Source organism: Lepidochelys kempii, chromosome 6, assembly GCF_965140285.1.
Source record: "Lepidochelys kempii isolate rLepKem1 chromosome 6, rLepKem1.hap1, whole genome shotgun sequence".
NCBI classification, from domain to species: domain Eukaryota; kingdom Metazoa; phylum Chordata; order Testudines; family Cheloniidae; genus Lepidochelys; species Lepidochelys kempii.
The window spans coordinates 42,344,490-42,370,096 of record NC_136385.1 but is presented as its reverse complement, the minus strand read 5'-3'; the positions used below and the strand labels follow the sequence as shown (position 1 = coordinate 42,370,096).

The 25,607-nt window shown below is 39.4% G+C and overlaps 1 long non-coding RNA gene across 4 annotated transcripts in view; it reads right to left on the bottom strand.

Annotated features, from left to right (window-relative positions):
* Window positions 1-25,607, bottom strand: part of LOC144930653 (uncharacterized) — a 115,588-nt gene that overhangs the window by 49,320 nt on the left and 40,661 nt on the right. The window contains exons 6-9 of one of the 4 annotated variants that reach the window (XR_013635927.1): window positions 23,171-23,368; window positions 17,016-17,100; window positions 13,526-13,619; window positions 6,773-6,906 (exon numbers count right to left, since the gene is read on the bottom strand). This is a non-coding gene — a long non-coding RNA (uncharacterized LOC144930653). Of the gene's footprint in view, window positions 1-6,772; window positions 6,907-13,525; window positions 13,620-17,015; window positions 17,101-21,494; window positions 22,171-23,170; window positions 23,369-25,607 lie in introns of those variants that run through there. The other 3 variants (XR_013635926.1, XR_013635925.1, XR_013635928.1) reach the window with 3 other exon arrangements.

The following is a 25,607-nucleotide window of genomic DNA, read 5'->3' as shown; positions in this document are numbered from 1 at the left end:
CGAAAAGAAAATGTACAATGAGCCACTTTCCCCCAGTTGTACGAGACAGCAGGGTTGAATCCAGACTTGCACCTATTTATATCAATGGCTCAGAGGTTTTCAAGAGCCCCAGTGTGTGCATCTTCATGAGATCACAGTCTACACTGAAAATGACTACTGGAAACATTTGGGAGTAAATTCTACACTCTTGATTTAAAAACAATGTACAGTACTCCAACTAGCAGGCAAAATGATATTTAAAGAGAATCCTTAACCACTCCACAGCTCAGTGTGTGTACATCCTTTTTTGGAAGTTGGTCAAGGAACCAGACCAATAAGGAATTTCACAGAAAAACAAATTACTAAAAGTCTGATTAGAGAGAGAGATCACTATACTCAAAATGCTTCCCTTTGAGTGTTCTTTTTCTACAAAATACCAAGTAAGCCCCACTGCCCCGCGTTATCATTCCCGTCTTCAGATTAAAGAAAGACTTTTTCTATTCTTTATAAAAGAATCAAAGCACTCCACTTCTTCTCCATGTTTGTCACCAGTGGAGGTCACCACGCATGGTTACATATAGGGAATACTCTGTCATGTAGTCTCAGAAGCCAAGGCAGGAAAGATAACTCCAGCAGCAGCACCTAGACTCTTGGCAACTTCTGTATTCAGCTCTGGAGTTGTCCCTGGGTCTTTTGTTTTGTGTTTCACATTGGAGACTTTTTGTTTGTATGAGAATAATGTACTCACATAATATTTATCTGCATGACCCTTTACTATCAGGATGAGATATCTTCAGAGGCAAGCGTCTGCTTCCATGTTCAGAACTTTGAACTAAACACATTCCAGCAAGTGGCCTCCCTTAGTTCTCCAAATTCTCTCTGTGAGCTGACAGTGAGGTCCACTTTTGATGGCTTCAAAAAAAAAATCACCCATTTTTTAGCCCAACGCCACACTAGGTCACACAGAACAATATTTTGTGATGAGCAGGATACAAGGCAGCACACAGTCATACAGATTAAAATGCTGATCTACTGATGTGAATATGTATGCATACCCTGTATTGTACAGTATAACCTTGAAATAGTGTTTTGCCACCAAAAGAATCACTACAAATAGAGTTTCACTATAACAGAAGAACCTACTGATTGCCAGGCAATCTCACGGACAGTGTCAGGGCCTTATTTTCCCCTTCCACAGTTACTAGGGGGCAACCATTTGTATGGGGAGGAGAGGAAAGAGAGAGAGAGAGGGTTCCAGAGGGATAATTTTACTCATACAAAGCAGCAGAAGTAAGACAGGCTCGTTAGCTAACAAGTAAATTTCTATCCTGAGTATATTTCCCCATGCATCACATCTCACCGAAGATGATACAGTTTATGGATACAGCTCAACTGTAAATATCTTGGCACCACTGAAGTTGGCCCAAACGTCAAAGGTCCTTGTTTAAATTAGTCCCTAAATATTATTTTAATATTTGTATTCTTTTTCCCCCCTGGTGGTAATGTTATACTGAGATCAGAGCACTGTGGGAAATCCTGCTGTGCTCACATCTATTTTTTGAGACTCAGCTAGCATCCAAATAGAAGTTTCAGATAATCCTGATTTTTTCACCTAACCATAATGATTATAAAAACACGTCTTAATTTTCAAAATAAACAAAAGAGGCTGACTTGCTACGACTTGTCACCATGTTCCCAAGTCAAATCTATTTCCATTTGTAGGCTTTGTACTTACAGGCTTACATGACGTTAATTACACTTAAAACATTTTGAAGTAACACCACATGGCTTGGCTGAAATTGTGCCAACATGTCAAGGTGGGTCAAGGTTTTATTTTTGTTTGCATTTCTAAGGACAATGGGAAGACTGTTAAGACATAAATGTTTACCTACTGTAGGTCACAGGCAGGCAAACCTCACACTGGCTCCACTGGGAGTTTGGCCAGCATTAGATCTATCAAATCTAGCACTAAATTATTAAAGATTATGAACATATAATTTAACCAAATCCCAAACATATATTATATACCACATCTGCATCTCATAATATAGAAACAAAATCCCAGCCCAAATTTGGCTTCCAACATACAGTTATATTTCCAAGTGTTGCACACACATACTTGGGGTGGGATGGGGTGAAATTTTACGGTAAACTGGTCATTTATGTTCTTTCCTTTATTATAAAATGCAGCTATGATCAATTTAAAATAACTGCACTTTTGAAATCTTTATAGTAAGAGTTAAATATAATCTTAACATATTACTGTAGTACTTTTCATTTCAACAAGTAGTTAAAATATGTGAATCAATGTTTTAGAGCTCTGCAAATATAATGAACAAGAGTCTCATATCCAACTGAAACAGCAAGACTGACAAGAGATTCAGTTAGTCAAAATATAGTTGCTCAAGTTGGAATTTGACCAGGACATCAGAACAACTATCCTACTCTTCTGAAAAGTACCATATCATAAGCGACAAGTCGTAAGGGACTCTGACTTACATCTCATTGTCCCTAGCATGTTGTGGCATCTAGCATTTCCTTGGAAGTCTCCCATGCAAATGCTGGCCATCCCAACCCTGCTTAGCTTGTGAGATAAGAAGGTCACAGCTGAAAGTGGTCTGCAGGCTAATATGGTTTAGCTCTTGATGTAGTCAATTTTAAGTCTATCAGTTTTGACAGTGTGCCTTTAAGTAGCTGCTCTTGTTTTAATACCCCTTAGTCAAAGTCTGTAGAAGTAAACAGAAATGATGTGACAATCATATGAATAGGCAGATAATGTTTTCATCACCCTTTAAATGAAACATTCTTTTGCAAGGTCTCTCAGTTCAGAGGTACAGACTATTGTAAAACATAATCTGTTTTGGCCACTGACTAAATTGCCATATGGCTGACACATCAATGTGCCACAGTCCTGACCTGGGGGAAATTCTTCTAGGGATCAAAGGGCAGTCTCCATGACCTATTCAGTCTGACCTCTGTGCTGAGACTGTAGTCAATGTGGCCAATTAGTCCTAGTTGCAGTCTGGACACTTGTGCCATGGGGAATGGGCTAAAATCAAACAGCCATCGTGTGACAGCAATTTTAATTCACTACTCTGTATCACGTAATGAATACCCTGAGCTTTCCAATTCAACAAAAACACTAACCTGGCTGGTGCAACATGGGGGAAAACAAAGATCTTGACAGATTAGGATTTCTCATGAGTAACCCTAGAACATCAACCTGGACAACTGCTTTTCTGAGTACAATCACACTGCACCCCACACATGCTACTGACTAGTGCTTGCTGCTCACTACCGCATACTTGCTATCTGGGGGTGAGGTAAGAGGCAAGACACACACCCACAAATCTTCAGATCACATCCCCTTGGGAACAAGAATCACAAGACTTCATGTGAGCTTGCTCTCTCTTTGTATTCCTTAAGTACTAAGGTAAGAGAGGTCTGGCATGCTGTTTACATGCAAGAGGTTCCATGCATTTTTCTGTAGCATACCAGTGGGTATGATTTATATCATACTTTGAGTTACAGGAGTTTAAAAAGTCAAGAGAAATTCAGTTTCTCTGGATTGGGGACCCTAGAATGTGACAACTATTACACATACATGAGTTGTCAGGGGAAAGGGTTGTTTGTTTTAATATAATTTTATGAAAAATTCTTCCAGAGAAAACTTGTATGCCAAGTTTCAGGAGTCCCAATAATGGATTTTTAACAGAGTGCTGCTATAATTTTAATTGCGGTGACAATGAAGAACACATATTCTTTCCATCTGATACCATACACTTCAACACACTACGACAGTCCTCAAAAGTTGTGCACTGAAATGGTTGTCTAGCTATATACTTAAAACAATTAAGTCATCATTAATTCAGTAAGTGCCATAATAGACTTTATAAGAATTACAAAAGAAGCCTGTCTAGAGCTGTACCATCAATATTGATATTTGTCTAACCAGGAGGTGTCCTTTTCATGCAATGGCAACGTTTTCTGAAAATACATGGTAACAAAATGCACAAGTGAACAAAGTTATCCTACTTAATCCTTTGACTAAAAGTTGGGAATTTCCTGACATGGCAAACTAATTAAAAATGCATTAGCGCTGACATAGGACCTTCCAATTCACCTGGCACCAAGGGGTTAATCACACACACTTAATATCCTATCTCAAACAGCAATAATTGTAGCAAGGAGCAAGCTTTTATGGTAACCTTAGTAAGATAGTGCCGCTTCTTCAGAACACAACAGTAAAAAGCCATGCAAATGGAGATGAATGGAGCACAAGCCACTGAGGTAATTAAAAATGTATTTTCCATCTCCTAGTAATTGAATTGTGTACAAGCTGCAAGTTAATGAGGTCATCCACCTCGAGCACTGACAGGAAAGCAGGAATAATTATCTTTCAATTTTTTCTTATGTAGCAATTAATTTTAACCATTCGCCTGCACCCCACTCCCACTTCACTCATTCCAGTCAGTCAAAGTCATTGCTAAGCTGAATTGACAAGCAATTGATATGGTAGCAGCACAAAGCCGCTGAGGCGGGCAAGGTAATCAAGGGGCTGCAGCTGTTGAGGGCTAAGCGCTTCCAGGTGAATGTCACCTGAGATTTTGCATTCTGCCACTTGGAGGACTAGGGACATACAGTGGTGGCTGACAGCACATCTGGTGCCAGGTGGGCAGGGATGGGACATTGCTGATTCGGGAAGGGAACAGAAGGATGGACTAGGATTGATGAATGGACAAGACTCTGAATCAAAATGTCTTTTTTTTCTTTTTTTTTTAAGTCTCATCTACTAGTGTCCACAGTATCCTCTTGGAAAATCTCATATCTTTGGCTTCGAATGAAAATTCAGGAACACCCACTAAACTCAAACTCTGCTTCTCCTGGAATTATGTGATGTGGCTCTGTAACGTAAGATCACTTTAAAAGATGCAGACTCAGAACAGGAGCCTGGGAAGTGAAGTTTGGTGGGTTCAACCTGTGAAATGCCTCAGCTCAAAAGCTCTGAGTGTGCACGTGCATGCCTGCTCGCACACACACACCTGGAACTGGCTTAGCAAGCTGTGCAGTTATTTTTTTCCCTCCCAGGCTGCTTCCATTGATTAGAAAGATCATTTTTGTTCACTACAGAGATGGAGAATCAGGCTTTCTTCCTGCCGGTTATAACACTAACAGGTGTACAAAGTTATATAATTCAACTGTGTCACTGAAGTTATTGGAACTATATATAGGAAACTAAGTTTTAGACCAAATAGCATACAACGTAAATGTATTCTTGTTAATGCAATTCCCTCCTTTGCTCCCAAAACACATTACTGGAAACATTTTCAGCACATTGCAAGAAGTGGTGCACGACTCTTATTCATTAGGTGATTTCTGCCCATAATTCTCTGCAAACCAGAATGACAATTTACCAGTACTTTACAGTTCCCGTATTTAGCGCTCATAGCTTGCATTAATTCATATTTCTTCTATAACTTTCACTTATTTTGTTTTGATTTTTTACAACATGAATTAATCATTAATGGCTTTTCACTTCATGAGTTATCCAAGTGCTCATGTGTTAATCACTTTGCTCCATCATATTCTCAGAAATGATAACTAGAGGTGAAATTCCTTTTCACGTTAAGACAATGGGCTACATTTTGTTCTCACTGTCCTAAATGCAGAGCAACTTTATCAAAGTTAGTGAAGCTATTTTGCATTTACAGTTGTGTAATAGGAAAAAAACGGTCCTTTGGGTTGGACTGCAAAGCTACAGCCCAGTCGTTGGTTTTCCTTTTGTTCCCACAAGGGCCAATCCAAGTTTTATTGAAATAGACTTCAATGGTAATTGCCTCACGCCACCAGTAATTTGCAGTAACCTTATTTACAGGTGCAAGGTTGTGCTTTTTAAAGTGAAGTTTGGTGAAGAATGTGACAGCAGACTCAAGAGCAGCAGTTTGACCCAAAAAGCTCAATTTGATTAGGAATGCAACTTTGTGCTTTGTAGTTTGGATCAAATTCAAATTTAGTGTACAATTACTGGAAAAGGTCAAGGTGGCTTCGGTCTAGTACCTCACATTCAAACACTATTTTTCCTTGGGTGCTGTTAGAAGCTAATGGCACTGGGAAATTCTTATCCCAGCTAAGGTAAAGTATAATAGGCGTGGAAATGGAGCCAGTTTTCCCTGGAAGACAGAATTCTTCTTTTTAGTGGGATACGCCACCTTTCCGCCACCACCCTTTGGTGATTTCTGCTGCTTATGGAGATATGCATAGCACATAATTGCAGCATATGATTAGCTTTATAGTGCAAATCTAAGAAAACAGTCTCACTTCAGCTCTTGCTTTTCCCTTAATGGTAGAGCTGCACTCTAATGACAAATGATGACATGAGGGTCTCACCTTAGTGATTCACAAATTAAAACAAAGAAAACTAATTTCTGTTTAATGTGTTTAGCCCATCAGAGGCAGACACTCTAGGGCAGTCATGAAAGAAAATCAGCTTTTGTTTGGGACTGAAAGAGGAAGCTTGCACCCAAAAAAGCACAGACTGTCTAACTATCTTGCAATCAGGCGCCAACCTGAGATAGTTACTAGCAGAATGTCAGGAGTGATAAGCATAAATAGAAAGATCTCTAACACAGTTTTACAAAGATAAGCACATCCTCAAAACTAGTCTTCATCACTCGTATTAACCACATTCTAAAATACTATACACATGGACATGGTGGAAAGACATGTATTGTACTACAAAGACAGAATCATTCTTAGTAGTTAGTTAAGTGTTGTCAGTCAATTCTAACCATACCTTAGACATCTCTCTCTCTGTAATGGCAGATTAAACTTGGCAGATTTGATGAGGCATGATATACTCTATGTAGTTTCCACTCTTCCTGCAACAGCTTCTTGCAATGCTGGGGCATGTTCTCCCTTCCAGATCTACTTCAAAAACCCAGTATAAAAAAAAAAAAAGGAGATCAGTTCCTATGTCCTCTAGAGTCTCTGCTAGTTTCCTTGGAGGCTAAAAGTGCAAGAATGTCTACACAAACTAAGAAAGTTACTTTACGATCTCCTGTGTCTGCAGTAAAACTAATATAGCAGTGCAAAAATACAGGGCTAGTGAACAACCATCTGAATCTGAAGAAAGATCCCGTTGTTTTAGTTTCTCCTCTTCTTGCCCTACTTCAGATTTAAAAATTGCTTTCTTACATTGTGCCTACAAAGTGTCCATTTCTGCTCTTCTAAAAGTGATACCAGCAACAGCAAGGATGAGAAAGTTATCATTGGAACTCTGGATTCAATTAAGAGAACTCAAGAGAAACAGCTTTTTCAGAACATCTGATCCCAGCTGCTAGATCCATCTCAGTCTCACTTTCCTACCTTCCGATACTCTCTTCTACTACATCACTTCTAATCTAGGGTCCATCAAAAAACCACAAGGATAAGACAAGAAAAGCTAGATCTTCTGATGGGAGTCATGCAGAGATTTTTCAGTTTGCATAGGATAGGCACAGTCTGAGAGACGAGAGAAGGACCAACTCAAGAAAACTCTTGCCACCAAAGCTGAGGGTGTATACCTTGTCATAATTTCAAATACTCTGGCTGAAGTATAGGCGACGTCCAGCATGGACTGCAATGAAGTCTTAGCCACCAATCAGGCTTTGGTGACAAATCCCCCAAAATCCTCTCTCGAGGCATTGGGCAGCTGGTTTAAACCTGGTGAGGATATCACCAAGGAAATACTTAAACCACAGCTAACTAAACTAACACTCTACTAAGAGTACTAATTAACTATATACAACTAGAAAAATCACTAAAAATAGAGGGATTTTGAGGTGAAAAAAAATCACACAGAGCTGCGACTCCAGCCACACAAGGTAAGAAGGAACTGAAGGGAAAGGGGGTGGCACTACCTCATATAGCCAGAGTAGGGGCTGTGCCCATGAGGTGCGAACTCTGCCCCTTTATGGGTACTGCTAGGCAAAAGTCTCTCACTCTGGCACACTGGGTGCCCAGACACCTAAATGAAACACATGGCTCCATTTACTTGAAGAAGAAACTAAGCTAACTGCAAGTCTTAGATAATAATGCAACTGGCAAGATTTTAAAGTATTACCATTGCACATAAGAATTGCAGAGAGATAAGGCTTCCTCTACCTGCCTATTCATCAAATCTCTTGGAAAGTCCTAGCATCCTCACCCACATAAACCAAGTCTGTAGGAAACTATATGAGAGGGCAAACAAATACAGCAAACTGAGCTACAGTTTGACTGTACATTGATTCTGTTACAGTTAATCCCTCCAGAAAAGGCAATTCTTCAGAAATAAAACAATTTGTGCAAAATACTTTTGATATAAATTCTTTAGCTGCCAAAATAGTGTTAAATTTATGAAGGTTACAGCACTTTACAAAAAAAATTAGCATGACATTAGACAATATGAACATTAAATAGGTTGAATATGGTCCCCTTTTAAGTTTTTCAGAATCTAACAAAGTGGCAGCTGAACCCTTTAGCCAACATCCTTGCCTAGCTTACCTGTTTTTGGAATTTTAATAGCTAACACCATATTAATTAGGCACTGATCACTCTACAATTTATAAGAAACTAACAAACAAACTAATTATTAACTTTAAAGTTGCTATTGTGCCAAAGACGGAATATTACAGTTTAAAAAAACTTAAACAACTAAAAGTATGGAAATAAAAATTAAAGAAAGAATTATACATATTCAGAAACACAATTTACAAAATCTATTAAACAAATATACATATGTAAGATATTACATTGCAAATTCCTAAAACAACCTTAATGATTCCAAATTTTAACCCACAAATCAGTAATCGGCTTACATCGACCCACCATACACACACACACATTCAACCACACACACACTTTAAATATGGGCTACAAATTTTCAGAAACCACAAACCATCCTCCAGTTCACTCACCCATTCTTAAACAGACATACCAATATCTTGCCTCTTATTCTTCAGATGCAGATGAGAGACTCAACCCTGCCACTGAAACTCCCTACTGTAGCAAAGGGACCACAACATATCACATCTTATTTTCCACACACAGTCTAGTTATACTCTGTTTACCTCAACCACTAGTCCACTGAGAAAATCTACTCCACCCCATCCCATATTGTTAGAATACTACTGAGAACATTCCTAGACACCTTCCCATTTCCAGTCAGAGGTCCAAACTTTCAGGTAGAGGTTACATGCCAGATCTTCATCAGATATAAATCAATGTAGCTCCACTGACTTCTACAGGGTCATGCTGATTTTCACCAGCTGAGGATACAGTCTTTCATATTTATCTTCAGAAACTCCACTTTACACACATACTGTAGGCTGAAGACCTCAGACTAACCTGTTTCACCATCACAGAGAATGTGCCTGTAGATGTATTACATTTCCATTTTTAGTTAATGACTTCAAATGACTAAGATTTGTGGTGGTTGTTACAGAAGCAAATCTCTGGTGAATGGTAGGTGCCTTTACTGGTACAGAATTAAGTTTGTTTTTGAAGTATCTTACACTGGTACATTTACATAAGAGACTGTATGAACAGTATTTGAGGATGTGTCCACTCTTCTTTTCAATCCTGTGAAATGTTTAGTTTTTTAACTGAAACATTACTTAGCATTTATACATTGTAGCAACACTTATGCTAACTTTTTTTTCCAGTTAATCTCTGTTTAAAATACGGGCTCATTTTGAATCTTAGGCAGTCCACAGAGTCCACCGACCCTCATTCCTTCCTCCACCTCTCCTGCATGCAGAACTTTGGAGATCCACATACCTCTACTCCCTACTGCTCTCCTTGATCTTTGGAATTTCAGAAACTCCGAAGCATCCTTAGCTCCCCCAAACATCATTGCCCTGAAGAGCTCTCGAGCTCCACAAGGTCCATAGTTTCCCCTACCTCTTTCCCTGCAGAGCTCAGTAGCTCTAAGATTCCCTGGATCTCTAGCATTTCCTGCCTTGCATTGTCCTGCCTTCCACAGTTTAGAAGGAATCCATTTCTCTTTTGTTTCTCATTGCCTTGCAGAGATATTACGAGTCTCCTATGGGGCCATGCTGACTTTATAAAGTTTGAATTGCTGATTTTAAATTATTTTAATTACCATCTCCTCTAGATCTTAAAAAGATATTTAAGATTAAATTTAAAGATTAACTTCACACTATAAGAGGAGTTACACAAAGAGAGATTTGGAAATGAACATTAGGATAGAAGTCAACATTTGTGATGTGGCTGACAAAATCCAAGCCACACAACTTTGATGGTTTGGGTACAAGCAGAGGATGAATGAAGAGGACCTAGTAAAGATAGCATGGCAGGATAGGGTTGCAGGAAAGAGACCCTAAGGAAAGTCGAGGAAGCAATGCATGGTTTGCACTAAAGAAGATGGTAAGCAGGTGGACTTTAGTGCCAACTCGGACAGACAAAAATGGCAGATGCTTGCCTGACAATCTGACCCCAGTTAATGGTATAAGGGGAAGGAGAAAAAGGTTCAAGATTCAATTTAATGTTTCCATTCTGAAGGTTGCCAATGAATCATTTCTCTTTTTTGTTTTTTCAGCTTGAGGAACTCAAAAGGGAACTGGGAAAGACTAAGTAACTGGTCTATTTTAAAGTTATGAATGCTTAAAAATTATTTTGAAATTTACTCAAAGTATAGGAATTTTTAGGCATCCATAGCTTTAAAATGAATTGACCAATTGCCTACAGAATCTCCCCCAAATTTTTTAGTTTACCTTTAAGAGCAATTGCTCCTGTGCCAAGTTATAAGAGGAATGAATATAGAGTGAATAATGGAACCCAAGTTGCAACATTAACTATGGAGCCTCACTAACAAATCCAGGTACTTCAGACCACAGATAACTGCGATATAAACCTAACATGTACATGAGGAACTAGCTGAGGCTAGAAACATTGTCCAGCTTCAGCAACAAAACACTTCACTTCCTGTGCTAAATAATTCTTTGAGTTAGAGGAAGCTGATGATCCCTATAGCCTATTTGGGTCAATCTCTAGAGGGCAAGATCTCTCTCTCTCTCACACACACACACACGCACGCATACACACTCTGTTACCAAGTTGCTCCATATTCAGGAGAATTCATAAAGCAAATGTAATTCTCTTCATGCTGTTCAAATCACAAGCCACTACCACCTGAGCTAAGGGGAAATCTCTCCTGTAGTGCTGAAGTATAAAAGTCTCTAAACTGCAACCAGCCACCAGAGGCCAAATTGCTCATAATACACTAGAACAATTACTATTTGATATTAAAAGTGTTAATAATTCTGTTTAAATACAATCTACTTTCTTCAATTAAAGTCTGTGCACAAGATGTGAGGTGATTGGACTATGTGGAAAGTTTGAAGGGCATTTTTGAGCTGCAGGAACACAAAGAAACAGATACGTCAAAATGCAAATCAGGGTATGTGTTTTTTTAAATGATGCTGGGTGCAACTCCATAACTATATAGAGATTAATGTTTTGCTAATTCTATTTTTTCTTAACAAGGCAATATCCCTATTTCTTTTGTTTGCCTCTTCTGTGTATGCTCACTGTATTTTCCTATTTAATTTTCTCTTCACTATTATATATAGTTACTGTGTTTCACACTTGTGACACCCATAACATAAGACACTAACAGAAGTGACTTAGCCAGCTGGCTATCCAACCCTTTATTATATTGGTACTGTGGTAGTATCTAAGGGCCCCAGCCATGAAACACAGTCCCAATGCACTGTAAAATTGCATAATAAACAACGGTCCTTGCCCAAAAGAACAAAGTCTACATTTTATTTTAAATTAAAACTTTACATTAAACTTTAACTTCAACCTACCTACTGCCAATCTACTCTCATCCAACTTATAGTCTTGCTATTGACTTTCTAGCTAAAGCAGATGAAGCTTTTAATTATTAAATAACTGAGATATTTTCCAAATTATGTTCCTGAGCAAATTATGTTATGACAGTTAGTTTCTAATGGAATTTTATCAAGGAAATAATGCCCTTCATGGTGACATTAATTAATTTTAACATATGTTATGGAATAACCCTGCAAACATTTACTCATGAGAATAGTCCAAGATCAACAGGACTACTTGAAAGAGTAAAGTTACTTATGTAAGTATCTGCAGAATGGGATCCTGTTCATTTCAGAATAGCTTGTTACAGAAATGTGTGTGTTCAGGAAAGATTTTTAAGCTGTACAATTACTTTTGTTTCTCTAAAAAGCTCATCTACGCAGCTGGCTTTAGTCAGTCATCCATTTAATTATTGTACAACCTCGCCTTGATATGGCTTTACTGCACAGCGAGAAACTTGCACAGGTACACTGCACACATTGCTCCAGGTGCTTTTTTTCCTCCAGAAGGATCACATGGGGCATCAGCATTAATTGGATTAAAATCTTTTCAAAAATTTAACATTTAAAAATTGAAGAAAAACAAATGTATTTTACTGAAATGCACCAACTCTCAGGAAGATGTTGACCACTTTCACTATCATGGCCTGAACATGTAGAAGATGCCACATGGAAATTCCAGGCTCATAAAGAGCCTAGAGATTCACACACCTTTACTGGCTCCAAGCCAGTCTTTAGAGCATCCCTTATAGGTCATTGTACACACAAAGTGGCATTCTGAGTGACTCTCTTTCCAAGCCAGGGGAAAGACAAAGTGATGTTAATGATATGAAAAACATGATTGAGGCCCCAGAATCAAAGGGCAGAGAATAAAAATCAGAGATCCAGACTTTGTGAGAACTGGGTGTAGTATCTCTTGTGATAGCAACAAGTCAGGACTCAGCTGTAATGAATACAATAGTAATTCTTTACTAAAGCTGCTGGACATGTACAGACCTTGTAGTTCTCCCTGGCTCTAGTTTCCAGACTGACTAATACAACCTTTGCTGCTTGGTGTCACGAGATCTTGCCAAATCTTGAACTAAGCAGCTATAGACTGGGCTGCTGACTACACTACTCTGGAGTAAGAACAGCCATTTCCATTCACCGTTGTCCATGGTTTTTTTTTCAATCTAGTATAATTCCAGATTTCCATTCACCAGCTGGCTCATCGTTAATTTTACATCCATTCCTCTCTCTCCTCCCTCCCCCAATAACATGCAAAGCTTAGGGGATGTGCAGTAGTAAATGCAACAACAACAGAATGATTTGCAATAGATGATCAAGCAGCAATCTATGAAAACAGTTTGAGTTTTTGTCTAAAGCAATTGGAGAGCTGTGTTTCCTCTGGCCTCCATGATTAAATCACTACATATTAGTTCCAGCTAAAGTCATTTTCCCTTAAATTGAAAAGCACAATGTAATTTCATCAAGAATTTCTAAATGACTTTGTACCTTACTATATTCAGACTTGACTAGAGACCACATACTGTCAGTCACAACAAGCTTAATATTCTATTGAGGCTTCTGTACAGGTTTAGTTCTTTGCTAGTGTCTGATCATTTCTAGGCAAATTTCCCCCCTTTATATTGTTGCTTTGAGCCATGAATTTAGCATCAAGAAATACTTACATTTTGGTAACGGAGTCATTTCTTTATAATTCCTGTACTCCTCACCCAAAATATTCCTACTTTCTTTCCCAAGACTTTGCTGTTTATCTCCGGTCTGATAAAAGAAAAATGATTATAGTTGGTACTGTACCTTTCCATCTCAGTTCCTGATATCTAGCATAGAGCCTGTATTACCGATCAAATCACATTTGCTCAACATGAATGCCCCTTGCAACTCTGATCAACTTAAGTGCTATGTTACACACTTCTACTTTGTGTGTGTTTAGATAAACTATGGAATTTAGCAGCCAGCCATCTTTAAAAATACTATATTGTTCTTTTCTCTTAAAGATATACAATATAATGTGTTTTTTACAGTATTTGAATGGCTTGCTGCTGTTCCCTGACATGATTTCTTTATATGTTTATTCACAGATAACACCTAAATAACACAGTAGCATCAATATATTATTTCATATGGAGTGAACTCCATCAAAAGTGGTTATAAGACTTGCTGGAGGATTGCACAGGATAATTTGCCATGTCTGTCTCATAATCCATGTTATGCTTTTATCATAAGATTCCTAATAGTGGAGATGAAAAACTGAACTTGCAGTTCAGCAGGGCACAAGGTAGGCATCACAGAAGTTTAAAGGTTTTCAGTGAGACCACCAAACTTCTTCAGCAGCAGTCATGTTCTGGACTACAAAGATTTCATGTACATAACTGGCATCTGACCCAGAAATGTGCTAAGTGCCCTCAACATCCACTGAGCACCTATGCAGGATCAGACCATGGATGATTAGAACAGACCTGCAGCACATCCTAAAACAAGTTCTCATAAAAACAGACTGAGAAAAGACCAGGCTGGTAAGACATCCCAAACACATTTATTTTTCCCCCCATGATACTTCCATAAACCTACATTTCTTCTTTGTTGGATGGATAACTGGTACAGGAGAAGGGATAGTTCAGTCTCTGTGGACCTTCATTTTTTATATCTGTGGAAATTTCCACCGTGAGGTCTAATTGATACTAATTGTGGTAGAGATTTTTGTGATAGGAACACCTGACCAGTAGCAGACTGACTGCTACACTGAACAACTGTCAGACAGGAACAGAGTCCTGGGCTAGATTTGAACTGGAACACAAGAGATAATCGCTCCTGTGCACTAATGAAACTTCTGAAATCCCCCAATCAAGGAAGCAATTAACTCCTTCAGGTTCAGAATCATTATTGGGTTACTGTCAGGGTATATCTAGGAACTGAAAACCTTTTTGTAACTCATGAAACCTACAATCCCCGACACCACAATCAACCCAACACCTATTTTGCTAAAAATACGCACACTAAATTAAATCGTAAAAATGTAACAAGAGAAGTTAGAACAAATCTTCCTTGTTTTTCTTCCCTCCCTCTATTTTATGTGGCATAAACCAACCTGCAATAATCAACTAGAGCCATTTAGTGTATAGCAGTCTAGTCTTGCTGTGACTAATAGGATGATTGGTTGTATAGCTTCTTTATGGTTGTTCATTATATCACCCTTACATAAAGTAATTTAATTTCAGTGGGATAATTAGGGTATTTCTAATCTAACTGATAGTCTGAATGAAATGAGATTCTCAGAGGGAGATTTGTGTACCAGGAGACTGGTGACCTTCGGCCCCAATTTTCACACAATGTATTAAACTGACAGTCCTACTTTCAAGCCCTGCTGTACTGCATCTTCACAACTTCTGCAGATCTATGTGCTGTAGATAGCAACCTTAAATGAGGTTCCTTTATCCTAAAGAAATCCCATTATTAAAGGAAACCATAATATCTTAACTGAATTATAAAAAAAAAAATAACATAGAGCATCATTCATTAACTAGAAAGGCTGCACCCAAATCTCAAACACTGTGCACTACACAAAGCACCCAGCTAAACACTCACTCTCAGGCAGTCCCTCACAAGTCAATCTCTAATATTCAACACTAGCATGGCTTATCCTGTATTTATTTCTTGCATATGTCTGAAAATCTGCTCTTTTCCCAATTTCCCAGAAAACAACGTATGAAGTAGAATAAATGCGTTTTCTATACCATTGGCAAACTGGATCAGTGCTATACTGCTATGTATGAGCTAAAAAGGAGCAGGTTTCAGTAATAATTACTATACACTGTAGCTGTCAAGCAGTACAGAATATCTGCTTGATTTTAACAAATAAAGTTCTCCACAGCTTCATTCCTACTTACATATTAGCTTTCAATTCCTCCTACTTCCTCTCTCATTCTCCTATGCTCCGCAACTGCCAATGTTGTAATCGCCTACAGTATTTGTATCTTTCTAATTCAGGGCCCAATCTAGCTCTCACTGAAGTAAAAAAGAGTATTTACTTCATGGGCATTGGATTGCACCCTTAAAGTCAAGTCCTCTTCACTTTATAAAAGTACTTCCACGGGCTTCTAAATTCCTACCCTACTCATGTGAAACTGGATTTGGTCCTTGCAAGCTCCCTGAAGAGGCACCTTGTCTTCTTTAATGTTTCTAAACCACCATATACATTTGTGCAGTTCACCCCTAAAGCTCTGAAAAATATACTCCCTTTGATGAATAACTTGAAGTCCAATAGCAGAGTTTATAATCTAAATAGTCGTTTTAGAGGTCACAGTAAAGGATTTACAAACAGGAAAAAAAATCTTTATCCAATTTTTTTTTAGTTTTTAAGTATTTGGATTACTTAACACAGCCAGGGATTCACTACAGGTTATGTTATCTTTCCGACTATTTTGTACCAAAGCACCACAAACAGCTGCAACGAGGAGCTGAGAACATTCACGTTGACTTCAGTGAGACCAAGATTTCAGCCATACAGTATCGTTAATTTATGTACAAATAAAAACCAATTCAAATATTCAATAGATGGCATCATTTGACTATATACTTATTAAACGTAGTTATTTACTATTTTCCTTCCCGGTTTCACCAAAATTAAGAATAGTTTAAACAGACAATATATGGAGTTCTTCTCTAGCAGAGAAATCTTAACATTTAAGGTTAGGGGATGGGGGAAGTACATATGTTGATATTTAAGTATTTAAAGGTTATGTTCAGATGTCAATATAAACAGTTGATTTCATGCAGCAGAGTGTTTTTTTCTCTACAATGAGCACCTTCTTAACACAGATGCTTTAAAAATATATGCTTAAAAAACCCTAGCAAACTGCTACATATTACAGTTACCTGAAGGATCCATCTTCAATCTGCAACCACAAGAAAAGCAGTGAAGGATAAAATAAAGACAGAGATTCCCATTTGTAACTCATTGCTAAAAAAAAAAAATTAAAAAGGCAAAAACTGCCAATTTAAAAAGAACCTACCTTAATTTTTAACCTTCACTCAGAATTTCTTGGCTTAATGTTATTCAATAATAGTTATTTGTGTTTTTATTTTCTTCACTGCTGCTTGTATATTCTATCACATCAGACCTTTTACCTGGGAATTCGTTGTTAGCAAGTCACTAACCTGAAAGACGGTAATGGCTCCTTTGCAGCAGTAGCAGTCTTGTCAAGGCCTATTTAGGAGACTCTTTAGTTCATGGTTCACTGACCTGATAAAACGAAGAAGCCATTATAGTTTAATGGGCCAACATAGATCTTTCATATGAGAAGTAGAGGGTGTATGCTAAAGATGCAGGGCCATTTTCTCCTTTTGGACACAACACAAAGTTAAGTCTAAAATTAGTTTTTGGAAAGAAGAAAAGAAAGTGCTGATCAAAAAGCAGTTTAAAAAGTAAAGAAATGGTTTACAACGTATTTTTATTGATGGCCTTACTGGATGGTTTTCTGAAGGTCTGTCAAAATATTCCTGACGGTCAAAGTGAAAAATAGAAGAATGAGCTTCATGGATTCAAGGTTGAAATAATGTTTCACTATGGTACTATGACAGGATGTAGCAACCCCGCACTGGGCCAACAGGGCCTGACCTATCACTGTGGGTCCAGGAGACCATGCCCCTTTGCCCCTGCTGCGCATGCTCCAGGTGGAAGGGACAGATAAAAGGAGGCAGCCCAGCTCAGTCTGGGTTACCTGAAGAGGAGGAAGGACATGTGCTGCAGGCTCCCGCAGAGGAACCTGCGACTCTCCAGGCTGTTGGGACTGTGGACCTGGACTACGCTGCAGCCAACCAGCCGATTGCGGAGACTGACTGGGATGCCGAGCCACTGCCAGCCGAGATCGTCGAATCGTGGAAGTCAATGAATGGCTATACAGGTGGTATCAGAGAGAAGGCTTTGGATTCTTTGACCATAGGATGGTGTTCCAAGAAGGAGGAGTGCGAGGCAGAGATGGGCTGCACCTAACAAAGAGAGGGAAGCACATCTTCGCAAGCAGGCTGGCTAACCAAGCGAGGAGGGCTTTAAACTAGGTTCACCGGGGGAAGGAGACCAAGGCCCTGAGGTAAGTGGGGAAGTGGGATACCAGGAGGAAGCACAAGCAGGAGAGCGCAAAAGGAGAGGGCTCCTGTCTCATACTGAGAAAGCGGGACAATCAGCAAGTTATCTCAAGTGCCTATACTCAAATGCAAGAAGCCTGGGAAACAAGCAGGGAGAACTGGAAGTCCTGGCATAGTCAAGGAATTATGATGTGATTGGAATAACAGAGACTTGGTGGGATAACTCACATGACTGGAGTACTGTCATGGATGGATATAAACTGTTCAGGAAGGACAGGCAGGGCAGAAAGGGGGAGTTGCATTGTATGTAAGAGAGCAGTATGACTGCTCAGATCTCCGGTATGAAACTGCAGAAAAACCTGAGAGACTCTGGATTAAGTTTAGAAGTGTGAGAAACAAAGGTGATGTCGTGGTGGGAGTCTGCTATAGATCACCAGACCAGGGGGATGAGGTGGACAAGACTTTCTTCCGGCAATTAACGGAAGTTACTAGATCACAGGCCCTGGTTCTCATGGGAGACTTCAATCACCCTGATATCTGCTGGGAGAGCAATATAGCAGTGCACAGACAATCCAAGAAGTTTTTGGAAAGTGTAGGGGACAATTTCCTGGTGCAAGTGCTGGAGAAACCAACTAGAGGCAGAGCTCTTCTTGACCTGCTGTTCACAAACTGGGAAGAATTAGTAGGGGAAGCAAAAGTGGATGGGAACCTGGGAGGCAGTGACCATGAGATGGTCGAGTTCAGGATCCTGACACAAGGAAGAAAAGAGAGCAGCAGAATACAGGCCCTAGACTTCAGAAAAGCAGACTTTGACTCCCTCAGGGAACTGATGGGCAGGATCCCCTGGGCGAATAACATGAGGGGGAAAGGAGTCCAGGAGAGCTGGCTGTATTTTAAAGAATCCTTATTGAGGTTACAGGGACAAACCATCCCTATGTGTAGAAAGAATAGTAAATATGGCAGGCGACCAGCTTGGCTTAACAGTGAAATCCTTGCTGATCTTAAACACAAAAAAGAAGCTTACAATAAGTGGAAGATTGGACAAATGACCAGGGAGGAGTATAAAAATATTGCTCAGGCATGCAGGAGTGAAATCAGGAAGGCCAAATCACACTTGGAGTTGCAGCTAGCAAGAGATGTTAAGAGTAACAAGAAGGGTTTCTTCAGGTATGTTAGCAACAAGAAGAAAGTCAAGGAAAGTGTAGGTCCCTTATTGAATGAGGGAGGCAACCGGCATCCCTTACTGAATGAGGGAGGCCTAGTGACAGAGGATTTGGAAAAAGCTAATGTACTCAATGCTTTTTTTGCCTCTGTCTTCACGAACAAGGTCAGCTCCCAGACTACTGCACTGGGCAGCACTGGGAGGAGGTGACCAGCCTTCTGTGGAGAAAGAAGTGGTTCGGGACTATTTAGAAAAGCTGGATGAGCACAAGTCCACTATTTAGAAAAGCTGGATGGATGCACTGCATCTGAGAGTCCTAAAGGAGTTGGCAGATGTGATTGCAGAGCCATTGACCATTATATTTGAAAACTCATGGAGATCGAGGGAGGTCCCGGATGACTGGAAAAAGGCTAATGTAGTGCCCATCTTTAAAAAAGGGAAGAAGGAGGATCCGGGAAACTACAGGCCAGTCAACCTCACCTCAGTCCCTGGAAAAATCATGGAGCAGGTCCTCAAGGAATCAATTCTGAAGCTCTTAGAGGAGAGGAAAGTGATCAGGAACAGTCAGCATGGATTCACCAAGGGCAAGTCATGCTTGGTTAATCTAATTACCTTCTGTGATGAGATAACTGGCTCTGTGGATGAGGGGAAAGTAGTGGACATGTTATTCCCTGACTTTAGCAAAGCTTTTGATACGGTCTCCCACAGTATTCTTGCCAGCAAGTTAAAGAAGTATGGGCTGGACGAATGGACGATAAGGTGGATAGAAAGCTGGCTAGATCATTGGGCTCAACAGGTAATGATCAATGTCTTGCCATGTCTAGTTGGCAGCCGGTATCAAGTGGAGTGCCCCAAGGGTCGGTCCTGGGGCCGGTTTTGTTCAGTATCTTCATTAATGATTCGAAGGATGGTGTGGATTGCACCCTCAGCAAGTTTGCAGATGACACTAAACTGGGAGGAGTGGTAGATATCCTGGAGGGTAGGGATACAATACAGAGAGACCTAGACAAATTAGAGGATTGAGCCAAAAGAAATCTGATGAGGTTCAACAAGGACAAGTGCAGAGTCCTGCACTTAGGACGGAAGAATCCCATGCACCACTACAGACTAGGGACCGAATGGCTCACTAGCAGTTCTGCAGAAAAGGACCTAGGGGTTACAGTGGATGAGAAGCTGGATATGAGTCAACAGTGTGCCCTTGTTGCCAAGAAGGCTAACTGCATTTTGGGCTGTATAAGTAGGAGCATTACCAGCAGATCGAGGGACGTGATTATTCCCCTCTATTCGACAAAGGTAAGGCCTCATCTGGAGTACTGTGTCCAGTTTTGGGCCCCACACGACAAGAAGGATGTGGAAAAATTGGAAAGCATCCAGTGGAGGGCAACAAAAATGTTTAGGGGACTGGAACACATAACATATGAGGAGAGGCTGAGGGAACTGGGATTATTTAGTCTGCGGAAGAGAAGAATGAGGGGGGATTTGATAGCTGCTTTCAACTACCTGAAAGGGGGTTCCAAAAAGGATGGATCTAGACTGTTTTCAGTGGTAGCAAAGGACAGAACAAGGAGTAATGGTCTCAGGTTGCAGTGCGGGAGGTTTAGGTTGGATATTATGAAAAACTTTTTCACTAGGAGAGCGGTGAAGCACTGGAATGCGTTACCTAGGGAGGTGGTAGAATCTCCTTCCTTTGAGGTTTTTAAGGTCAGGCTTGACAAAGCCGTGGCTGGGATAAGTTAGTTGGGGATTGATCCTGCTTTGAGCAGGGGGTTGGACTAGATCAGGAGTCGGCAACCTTTCAGAAGCGGTGTGCCGAGTCTTCATTTATTCACTCTAATTTAAGGTTTCACATGCCAGTAATACATTTTAACATTTTTAGAAGGTCTCTTTCTATAAATCTATCATATATAACTAAACTGTTGTATGTAAAGTAAATAAGGTTTTTAGAATATTTAAGAAGCGTCCTTTAAAATTAAATTAAAATGCAGACCCCCCCGACCGGTGGGCAGGACCTGGGCAGTATGACTGCCACTGAAAATCAGCTCGCGTGCCACCTTTGGTTGCCTACCCCTGGACTAGATGACCTCCTGAGGTCCTTTCCAACCCCGATATTCTATGATTCTATGGGGCTTATGGTAGGAAATGACCCAGGGAATGTATTAGAAGCCAATGCTTGAACCCTTAACTGGGAATTTTCCAGCTTCATAGGGCTCTGGCTGGAACCCAGTGGAGTAGGGTGGGCCCGGGTTCTTCTACCCCCTCTGCCCTGCCGCACTTGCCACTAGACATAGCTACTGGGGGTCCTAACTAGAGACTAACCATTTGTTCTTCCCCACCCCAGGGGCTGCAGACTCTTTGTTTACTCTACCCTACCCAATGGGTCAGAGTCCCCAACTCCTATTGTTTTCCCCAGCCAGGAGGCTAAGGAAGCATAGACTGAGTGTTTGCTGAGCCCCACCAGGGGCCCTGAGTCCCCCACACCAAAATTGCTTGTGCAATCTCATGTACGGGCATTTTACATGTACAATGGAAGTAACTGCTCTCCAGTCCTGTCAGCAAGAGTCTCTTTTCATGCCAAAGTAAGACAGCCTTTTACCACTGGTCTGCTGCCACATTCTGATGCTATTCTGATTTTTCCCTTCCACAAGCAGTACCTTTCATAAGATGTTTCACTGAAACCAACTGACTGTGCAGCTCCATGATGGCCAAAGGATCGGCTATTTTAGTAGGAGAATAAAAGATAAGCAAGAGGACCAATTCAGCAGTCCATGGTTATTCAATCAAGCACTTAAGCATCACTTAAATACTTTGCTGAATTGGAGTTTAGGAGTCCTGCATGTAAAATGCAGGCTAAAACTATGATTGCTTGAAGAGGTTGAAATATAATTGTTAAAACATTTGGCTAACAAAGCTGCGGTTGAAATATATGGTTTCTCTTATGTAAGGACCCAATCTTGAGAAGAATTTGATGCATAGTTTGGAGAGCCCTCAGTTCATAGGCACATTAATCAGGGCTGAAGGTGCTCCATGCCTCATAAAAAGATGTTCACCGCCTTGCACAACTGGCTCCTACAAAGGGACATAGAGTCATTTTAATTCAGTAGCAGAAAATTACATTTTTGTAACAAGTGATGAGTATGTCTATCAGAATAAAGGACCAATTATAGACATCTTCCCTCCATCGCCCCCCTCCTTTTTAAAAAAAATAAAGCTTTTCTTTATTGTTGGTATAGTAATAGAGCGACAAACTGTTATGGTGGACATGGATATCAAGGAAAGGGAAGGAACAGCAACTTACAAATATTTCAGCGTCATTCAAACCATGCCAGCATTAATGAGGACATTCTTCAATCATTAAAAACCTTACCACAGAATCATTTTTAAAAGCTACAAAGATGATAACAATGTTATCTCAAAACTGTTTCATTACTTTCTTCTCACTGAGTAAATAATTTTTAATAATAAATTCAGTCTTTCATATGAAAGGTCTTGACCAATTATGGTTCTTTAAATATTCTACGGCACTTTTCTTCTCACTTCTCCATACCCCCTTTTTTGGAGGGGTGGGTAAGACTAGGGATGCAAACCCTGAAGTTATAGCCAAATTCCATTTAATTCCATTCTTATCTATCAATCTTCCAAGATTTCCTGTGCATTTTCATTTAGATATGATAGAGCTAAACTGTTGTATAATATTGAAGTGTTCTGTCAGACAATTATCACATTTCATCTCAGAAGATAACTGCATTTCAGTAGTGAATGCAATTTCTGACTGTAACTTGTTAAATTCTTAACACACTTTGGGATTTTCCGGGATAAAATTGGATATAAATGCGAGATATTACTACAAAATTCAGTAAGTAAATTCTTGCATTTGGTTACAGTGTTTTAGCACATGACACAACTACTTGAGAAAAACATCATGCCAGGAAGTTATTAAACCACAAAAATTTAATCATAAAAAGATAAGTTTTACCATATTCTTATGAAAATCTATACAGCACTCATCTACATACATTTTGATGTGTTATTCTCCCACCATGTTTCGAGAAAATGAGAGATTGTTTACCTCTTTTCTGCAATTCTGTTGTTTCCACTGATTACTAGATTCACAGTCTAAGGGTAAACAAGGTGGAAAAAGTCTCATGTCCATTGTTCCACTCTCTGTCAGGGAGATTTGAAGCGAACTAGGCCTCACAATAAGTTTTCTAACCTGGATAAGCAGGCCTAAGATATCTGACAGTTGTTTCACGCTCTTCATCATCATCTGAAACAATCAGTACGCATTAGAGAGTACTTTTCCCTTTACAAAGGTGATAATTAGATAACAAGCTGAGATTAAAGTAATTACAGTTAGACAGCTGGCAAGGCAGCACAGTCATGTTAAAATATTGTTGATACTTCAGCATCTGGTTCTAATAACAGCACAGGCTAAAAGATTTTACATTAATTACAACACATAATTTAATATAAACATATTTAATTACAATTGATGAGCGATAAACTGTTCAAGAATTATTTAACCCCTTCCACACGTCAACATGATTGGAACTTCATGTGGTTCTTTCCATTGTAGGAGAAAGCTGAAGTCAACATGAAAGGTTAAGAATTTCTTGCCCCTTTTAACAAGTGACTACTTGACAAACTGCATTATTGATAAGTATCTGAAGCCAATTGCTAAACACATTTAAAATGATGGCATTCTATAGAATTTAGAGTCTAGAATTAGTGACAGTCACACAATGTGCTGTAAAAAAAATTGCTCTGGCTTGATTAATGCTCTTTTTATGCCTTTGTCTGACATCTCCTAAAATCAGTAAACTCCTGTTCCTAGTCATTCTTCTTTTCTCAGATACAAACACATTTTCACACTTGTATCTGGTGAAGCCCTTGTTTATTTTTGAAGTCAATAAGGTATCTTTTTAATCAATCCTCTGATTTCTAGGAATTTCTCAGGTGACAAAAGGAGACGAGTACATTAGGTCTAGCCCTCAGCATCATGATAATCGGTAAAACAAGTTTGAGAAATGTGTACTGAGTGTAGCGAGGAAAATCCAGTTACTGTATAAATAAACACAATCAGTATTAATTCTGACTTGCATAACCAACTGCCCCCTACAGTATTTCCAGCAGCCAAACCCGAGAAGGTGAGACTGTAAGATTAGCCAAAAGGACTCAGAATATATTCTACTACATATAAGAAGCCCACCTTTCCTAAAAATGTAACTTTGTCCTCTATAAAGAGACAAGAAAGAAACCAGTCTGCTCAATTTTCTGCTTCAGCAGGAGAGAAATAGAACAACTGGTGCTGAAGCAAAGGCATGAAGAGCACAATTTACTCTCAAGGCTGTCCTGACATCATAATGTCAGGTATACTTCAACTTTTAAACACGGTGTTCTTTATGTACATACTCATTTAATGTCTAAAACACACTGCCAACATGGCACCTAGATGAAATTAGATCAAAGTTTGCTTAGTTATTCACTTTACAGATGCAGAGTCAGCCTAAACTTTTTTGGCAAGCCTGCAAAACATTTTGTTGTGTGTCCCCATTACAACAAATAAATAAACAAACAGCTCACCTTGCAGAGGTGCTCAGGATAACAAAGCCCTTTGGAACTGCAAGCCTAACTGAGTAGGCTGCAGTATGATCAATTCAAAGTAAATCAGGAAGAGCATAATTTTCTGCAGTCATTTCCTTACATTTTTCTAACCACTCATTTTGCATTTTTGGACTGAATAAAGTCAGTCATGTTTCACAGACACAGCCAAATCAAATACAGTAAGTACTATCCACTTTGAATTCCTGTATTTAAAAGGTGCTCTGTCAACTGGTTTTTTCAATGTTTCATATTTTGTTTACTCTTTGGTGGACCTCATACCCCTTTACCAACTTGAAAACAAGATTCCTTTCCCTAGCAGATTTTGTCCTTGCAAACATTCTATTTTGTTGTGTTCTAGAGATGCAGGAGTCAAAACAGCTGTTTTTTGGTTTCTCTCCCTCTCTGGGCACCAGCATCATCAATAGCATCTGCAAAAATGTTTACAGCTAGCTAATTGTTAGGGCTGATACCTTTAAAACTCTTATCTGGAACAAAATAATCACATCACAGCACTGTGACATTTGAATTATAATAGCTTGTCACTGCATCATCATATTGTTATGGAATGCTAATATCACCTTATTGTAAAGTCCAGCATTGGCTGTGAAGACAAGAGACTTGTAATAACTTGAAATGTCCCAGCTTATAGGAAGTGGAACCAGGCCAGTTCATTAAAAAAGAAAGTGTCCATGAAAATCAGGTTAAGTATCAACTCTTCTTCAGTTTAGAGAAGTTAAGGCCCTCTCTCATATTGGTTTAAGTGATTGGTTTATTTTTCCTCTGTGGCTTCTTCAACTAGAATGGTGGATTAAGAAATCAAAACTCCCAAACACCACAGATATGTGGAAACCAGAAATGATCATCAACAGACTGCAACAATTTTAAAGAACGTCAAATTTCTG